This window comes from Danio rerio, chromosome 17 (genome assembly GCF_052040795.2).
Source record: "Danio rerio strain M-AB ecotype USA chromosome 17, GRCz13ab, whole genome shotgun sequence".
NCBI classification, from domain to species: domain Eukaryota; kingdom Metazoa; phylum Chordata; class Actinopteri; order Cypriniformes; family Danionidae; genus Danio; species Danio rerio.
Window position 1 is genome coordinate 2569721 of NC_141037.1, and position 7780 is coordinate 2577500.

The 7780-nt window shown below is 37.3% G+C and overlaps 1 protein-coding gene across 2 annotated transcripts in view; it reads left to right on the forward strand.

The window, feature by feature from the left end:
* Window positions 1-215: 215 nt before the first annotated feature.
* The window catches only part of akt1 (AKT serine/threonine kinase 1), a 131678-nt gene continuing 124113 nt past the window's right edge, over window positions 216-7780 (forward strand). For both annotated transcript variants that reach the window (XR_015512413.2, XM_087288442.1), the window contains exon 1: window positions 216-357. The gene's annotated coding sequence lies outside the window, so the exon portion shown is untranslated. The remainder of the gene's footprint in view (window positions 358-7780) is intronic.

The window sequence follows — 7780 nt, forward strand, 5'->3', positions numbered from 1 at the left end:
GTAATTGGTGGATACTGGTGGGGACACGTCTCCTCCGTCCATGCCAATTCTACGCCCTTGGTGTTGCCCCGAGTTTAGTAATTGTGTTGGGTAGTAATAATAATATAGTATAGTGTAGAGGCGGTGTGCTTTAGGACCTGGCGGGCCGCTGTTCTCCGGCGTTTCTGCAGGCTGAGCCCCGCTGCTGGAGTGAGTAAGTGAGTGAGAGAGAAAGAGAGAGAGAGGAGGTGTAGTGGAGGAGAGGACAGGAGAGACTCGCTCGAGCTCATCGAAACACTTTTACCTGTTTTCTGCGGGATTTCAGCGGCGGGAGAATCAGCGAGCGATGCTCCGGAGCCCTCGGTGAACCCAGCCCTGGTAAAGCCGCTCTCCGTTCAGTTCACTGTGCTTCTTGTCGGACAGCCGAGCTCAGCAGATGCGCTTATTTCTCTCTCAGAGGCCTACAAGACAACACTTTAACTCTCATGTTAAAGCAGGCTGAATAAAAGTGCTGGTTAACGCTTTGAGTCTAGTCAGTTTAGTTTGTGTGTGTTTTCCGCCCTTATTCATCTGTCACTTCTGACTTTGTGACTTTAAGCGCGTGCACGCGCAGGCCCAGCTCTACACTGTTACAATGTTGCAATATCAATATTCGAATGCTGCATTATTTGATACAATGTTGCAATCTTGAAACGCTGCATAGTTTCTCTCAGTGCTCTGCTGTTTACTGTGTGTGTGTGTGTGTGTGTGTAAGTGTGCTGTGTTTACAGGCCACATGTGCTACTGAGTGAACATCTCTGTCTGGGTCTTCTGTTAATATTTCTTCAGAGTTATCTCCGGTGATGTTTTTATGTCTGTGCTGTACTCTAAGAGCCTGTACAGTTGTTAACAGTGACAACACGCATGCCCTGGTGCTGTATAGAGATAAAGTTGGCTTTATATTCACACATTCAGACTTTCTCCTTACTAACATAATTTATTTACAAATTCTAAATATCAAAATCATATTAGCAGCCAATGACTGTCAAAGTACAACATTGTTCACAATCAGATAAATAGTGCTAATGTTGTTTAGAAGTCATGCTTGCATGTGATTTCAGGCTGAATATTCAAAGTACCGTGGTAAACAATATAGGGAACATGTTCCTGAACGAATGTGCGAACATAAAACCAACTTTACCTCAATAGGTGCTGTCTCTGAAGTGCATTAGCATATAGTGTACTTGATTTAGATGAGTTGTTTTCAGAGTAAAGTATTGTAAAACTCATATACCGGGCTCTGTGATATGACAAACAACTATATATAGATAATTAGATATCATATCCTGATAATGGTATGCGTGCAGTGTTTACAGTAACGTCACACATCTCCTAGTGCTGTTTCTGAAGTGCATTAGCTTAGTGTACTTAATTTAGATGAGTTGTATGTATATTAAAGTATTGTAAAACTCATAGGGCTGTGCGCTATGACAAAAAGACTCGTATGATAATTATATATCATATCCTGATAATGATATACGTGCAGTGTTTACAGTAACAGCACACATCTCCCAGTGCTGTCTCTGCATTAGTGTACTTGATTTAGATGAGTTGTATGTATGTTAAAGTATTGTAAAGCTGGCAGTTTATAGATAAAGGGCTGGGCAAAACAACAAAAAATGTCATATCATGATTCATAATTAGTCATATACCCTGATACTGATGCATCACAATCACACTTATTTGCACATTGAGTCAGTTAGTAGTTTATATATCGACCACATGGAAAGGACTGGTACTTGTTTACATTTTAAGGTATATACACTCACAAATGTGCTCATGTGACGTTATTCTCACTTTATTTAAATAGAACTTAAGGACAAATGTATTATTAGGAATGTAGAAATGTAAAATAAATCATTATTAAATATAAAAACTAGTTATTACGGCCCAATATTACATATTTCTAAATAAAATGCATAATGTAAACATTGTATCTCCATGCCATTGTTCTCATATATGTCAGAATACCCATGGTGGAGTATAAAGTTTAATACATACAAATATAAATACATAAAAATATACACTAAACAATGTGTTCTGACGTTTTATTCCATCCATCATATATATATGATATATATATGATGGATGGAATATATATATTTATATATATATATATATATATATATATATATATATATATATATATATATATATATATATATATATATATATATATATATATATATATATATATATATTTATATCTATCTATCTATATATATATATATATATATATATATATATATATATATTTTTATATATATATATATATATATATATATATATATATATATATATATATATATATATATATATATATTTATATATATATATATATATATATATATATATATATATATATATATATATTTATATATATTTATATATATATATATATATATATATATATTTATATTTATATATATATATATATATATATATATATATATATATATATATATTTACATATTTATATATTTATATTTGAATAATATTTATATATTTATAATATTATTCACCCCCCACTTCTTTTTTCTTTTTAAAATATTTTCCAAAGGATGTTTAACAGAGCAAGGAAATTTTCACAGTATGTCTGATAATATTTTTTCTTCCAGAGAAAGTCTTATTTGTTTTATTTAGACTGGAATAAAAGCAGTTTTTAAATTTTTTAAAGCCATTTTAAGGTCAATATTATTCGCCCCTTTAGGCTATATTTGTTTTGCCTAATTGCCCTAACCTGCGTACTTAACCTAATTAACCTAGTTAAGCCTTTAAATGTACCTTTAAGCTGTATAGAAGTGTCTTAAAGAATATCTAGTCTTATATTATTTACTGTCATCATGACGAAGACAAAATAAATAAGTTATTAGAGATGAGTTATTAAAATTATCATTATAAATGTGTTAAAACAATCTTCTCTCTGTTAAACAGAAATTGGGGAAAAAATAACAGGGGGGCTAATAATTCAGACTTCAACTGCATATTGCACAGCCCTAAGACATATTACAGTATGTATACATAAATAGTTTCTGAAGTAGCTGTGTCAGAAGTGACTGTTTCAGAAGATGCTGACTGTAATAAGCAGATTATTGACTGTAAACACTCTCTCAGCTGATTTACGGCTCCACGCAGTGACATCATCTAATCATGACGGATCTTGTTTACTGTAGGCTTGTTTAGTCTTTGATTCCTGATGGTTTTTGATAATAGGTTATGTGCTGCATGGTGTACAGCACCATTTAAAGTTTAGACACGTACTCGTTTTACATGACTACATCTCACACTCTAGAAAAACAGTGAAGCAACTTCATCTGACATCACACAAGTGAAAATATGGGAGTGTTTTTTTTTTTTTTTTTTTGCACTCAAAACATGTGAACCAAGTAAAACACTACACTACCTGACTAAAGTCTTGTCGTCCATGCAATTTTTTGGAACAACAAATAGTAAGTTGACTTCTAGTTGATCATTTGGTGTCAAAAGTAGCTTATATGAAAGGCAAAGGCCTCTAGATTTTGCTTATTTGAGCTCAATAAAATCTGATCATGTCTTGATTCTGCATGATTTGATGAGGACAGTGCGCTCTGACTCTGCTCAGACTAAAGTCTCATCACTGAACAGAAATAATGTCCAGTATAGAATATAAAGTCCTGCTGCAGTGGAGACAGAATGAATATTGTGTCTGACTCCATCATGAGCTTGGAGGACTGCATCCATACATCTCTGACATGACTCACATCACTGATTAATAAAGTCATCTGGAATGAAGAAGAAAGAGTTCAGCAGGACTCCCAGAGTTCATCAAGAGTCTTTATGTTCATCTTCAACGCCTCCTCCTTCATCTTACCCCAGACATGCTCAATAATGTTCATGTGTGGTGACTGGGCTGGCCAATCCTGTAGCAGCTTGACCTTCTCTGCTTTCAGGAGCTTTGATGTGGAGGCTGAAGTATGAGGAGCGCTATCCTGCTGGAGAATTGTCCCTCTGCTGTGGTTTGTAATGTAATGGGCAGCACAAATGTCTTGATACCTCAGGCTGTTGATGTTGATCATCCACTCTGCAGATCTCTCGCACACCCCCATACTAAATGAACCCCAAACCATGATTTCTCCTTCACCAAACTTGACTGATTTCTCTGAGAATCTTGGCTCCATGCTGGTTCCAGTAGGTCTTCTGCAGTATTGGTGATGATTGATGCAGATCAACAGATGATTCAGCAGAGAAATCCACCTTCAGACACTTTTACACATCATCAACTAGAAGTCAAGTTATTATCTGCTGCTCCTACAACTGAGACCCACAGCAAGACTTTGGTCAGGTAGTGTATATTATTCAATTAAAATTTCATTCAATTCAGTTTAAATTTACTTGTATAAGTGTATCTGTCTTCATTTCGGGAGCGTGTGAATTATGTAGCCAGAAAGCATTTCATCTTTAAAACGAATGCTATAGGGGCGGTATGACGCACTCGACGGCTTATGTTGATTTTAATGCTACCAGCTGACCGCTTGCCTCTATACGGATGCCTTTTCTGGTGTTACTAATTTGCCCAGTAGCTCACTGCTTATGTCGGCAGACTTGGGACGTGAAGCAGAGTTCACTGCAATGACAGGGGTTTGAGTGCGGCGAAAAAAAGTTTCAGAAACCAGGTAAAACAAAAGATGAATAAAATAATTAAAAAATTGTAACTTTTATTTTTATTAATACGCAGACACGACGGCTTTACTTTTTCTAGATTGCTTTTGAAAACACTATTGGTTGGGTTTAGGAAAGGGGGTAGGTGGGTCAGTGCACAGCAGGCTGGCCTGATCGGCTGAAGTGTATATTGCACCCTCTGGTGGATTTGAGTGTGAAGAGGAGAGAAAACTTGAGATCATCAAAAAGCGTACACACGGGAATTGCGAAAACAAAAACTGAAAGCTGATGTACCTGCAGTTACATATTTCGCTTAGAGCTGTAATCAGGCCTTAAAAGTTAGGGCCAACAGAGCTCAAGCCCGACAAGTACATTTCGATTGACAGCTTTTTAAAAAGCCCGAACATCTCTCTTGGGTGTAATTTGCTGTCAAAGTATTTTTACAGTTCAGTTTTAGCGATCTTCATGTTTACAATTGTGCTCCCTTCGCAGTGCACTTTGATTTCATTTTGAACACAGCCTCATGGCGAAAGCTATAGGTGACCTATTTTTTAAAAGCGGAATTTATGTTACGTCTCCAACCCTTGTGAAAACAAAAAGCACAGCATACTTTAATGCTTTAAGTTATAGTGGGTTATTTATTAAGTTTCTGTACTGTATGTGACATGGGCCTGCTGGTTAGAACTTTCTGCAGTGGTTTACAAGTGTCAAATTGTAAAAGTAGACTTTTATAAAAAATAAAAACAATATCCTACTTAATAATAATCATCATCATCATCATAAATATTATTAATATTATTTTTAAAGTGTGATTTTTTTTTTTCACTTTTAATACATAATAAATATAAAATTACATTTTTTAATAAATCACCTCATTTATGTAGTCATATGATTTATATTTGATATTAGGATATGTGTTTTGTAAGTGATTTCATGTTTTATAATAGGATATGTCATATTCTCAATAATATTAGTAAAGGAAACACAGACCCTATATGTGCCATTTACATATATTTCAATGTAATCCAATCCAAAATTGGATTTTATCCTAAATTCGTGTGTGTGTAAAACAATATAATTTGCACAAATAAATGATGGGGTTCTTGTCTAAAGAAGTTGTTCCTCCACCCTGTTTAGAACGTCATTATGGGCCTTTTATGTTATAACTAACATGGTTCAAGCTAGGGGTGTCAAAATTAATTGTTTTTTCGGTGCACCGCGATGCAGACGCGGACAATTCAATATTGGTTCAGTAATAATCATAACTGGTTATTATGTACTGACGTCATTTATCTCCTATCGTGAGGGAGGTGAGCGCCGGTATTTACAACACTCAGGAGCTAACCTAGGGCCCGCCCGCTGCATAGGCAGTATAGACAAATGCTAAGGGCGCTGTACATCCAGGGGGGCGCCAGAAATGAGCGCGGTTAAGTTGGTTTTGTTTTCGATATTCCTGACACATTCAGTGATAGCGGCAATAACTCAAAAACCTCTTACCCTAAAAAGATCTAAAGTGTGTTTCCTACAAAAAGACAAAGCTGGCTATGTTTCACAGCTGTCTTTTTGTTTTTGTAGCATATATTTTTATTTAGCCCGGAGAGCTCGAGCTGAGTGGAGCTCTCAGTAAGGGACAGACGAAAAAGTGCCTCTTTTTTTTTTTGCTCTGCTCAGCGCGAGCTCTCCCGGCTAAACGCATATTGCGAGGGCTTAAGTGTGTGTGTTTGTCTGTGTGTGTGTGTGTGTGTGTGTGTGTGTGTGTGTTTGTTTGGTGTTGTCTATGTTTGTGTATGTTAGTGAATGAGAGACAGTGTGGTGCTGTGTGTCTGTGTGTTTATACAGACAGCTTGTTATAGCCTCCCCCCAAAATATAACACTGTGTCTGGAAAGCATCGACAATGCACCGTGATGCACCCAGATATCGAATTGAACCGAATCAATGGCATGATAATCGTAACCAAACCGAACCGTGAGACCAGTATAGGTTCACACCTCTAGTTCAAGCGATGGTTCTGCGACAGAGAAACTATGCGTTTTGGGAAACACTCGTCACTACATCGTTCTTTTTCCAAATGATGCATTGTGCTATAACAGTTCAGCCGCGAGTTACGTCGTTGTTTGGGAAATGCACCCCTGGCTAATTTTGCATGTTTTGGGTAGGATTGTTTGTTCTTCTCCACAAGCCAAGAACATCCATTTCATTTTCCATGACAGCGGTTTCAATGTAGCGAGTGACCTCGTCATCTTCCCTGTCGGCTTGCGGTATATTTTCCCACTACACAAAATCCGCTCTTTTTGACTTCTCCGTCATCATTTGTTTCACCTTTGCAGGGATGGGTTTTGATGTTGTAACAAGCGACTTGATTAATTTCTCGCGCTAATCAAAATGCATCACATGTTCATTTACTGCTCAAGCCTGAGCCTGGCCCCGACCCAGTCAAAAACTTATAAAAATTAGACTGGAACCCGTCAGGTTCCATTGGATTCCTTCAGGTTTGGGCAAAGATCTTCATCTCTATTTTTGCTGTTCCCAGAAATGTAGACCTGTATCCGGAATAAGCCTGGGTTGAAATTGGCTGTAGTGTGTGAATAGGTGAATAGGAGAGTGTGTGGGTGTTTCCCAACTCTGAAAGTTTTACTCTCAGTGCTGAGTTGTGACAGGAAGGGCATCTGCTGTGTAAAACAATTGCCTGAGGAATTGGTGGTTCATTTCGCTCTGGCCATCCCTGATCAAGCAGCAAATAAGATGAAGTTGTGAGTGAGTGAGGGAGGGAGTGAGTGAGGGAGTGAGTGATTGATTGAGTGAGTGAGTGAGTGAGTGAGTGATTGAGTGATTGATTGAGTGAGTGAGTGAGTGAGTGAGTGATTGAGTGAGTGAGTGAGTGGAGTGAGTAGAGTGAGTGAGTGTGTGAGGGAGTGAGGGATTGAGTGAGTGATTGAGTGATTGAGTGATTGAGTGAGTGAGTAAGTGTGTGTGTGTGTGTGTGTGAGTGAGTGAGTGAGTGAGTGAGTGAGTGTGTGTGTGTATGTGTGTGTGTGTGTGTGTGTGTGTGTGTGTGTGTGTGTGTGTGTGTGTGTGTGTGAGTGAGTGAGTGAGTGTGTGAGTGAGTGGAGTGAGTGTGTGAGT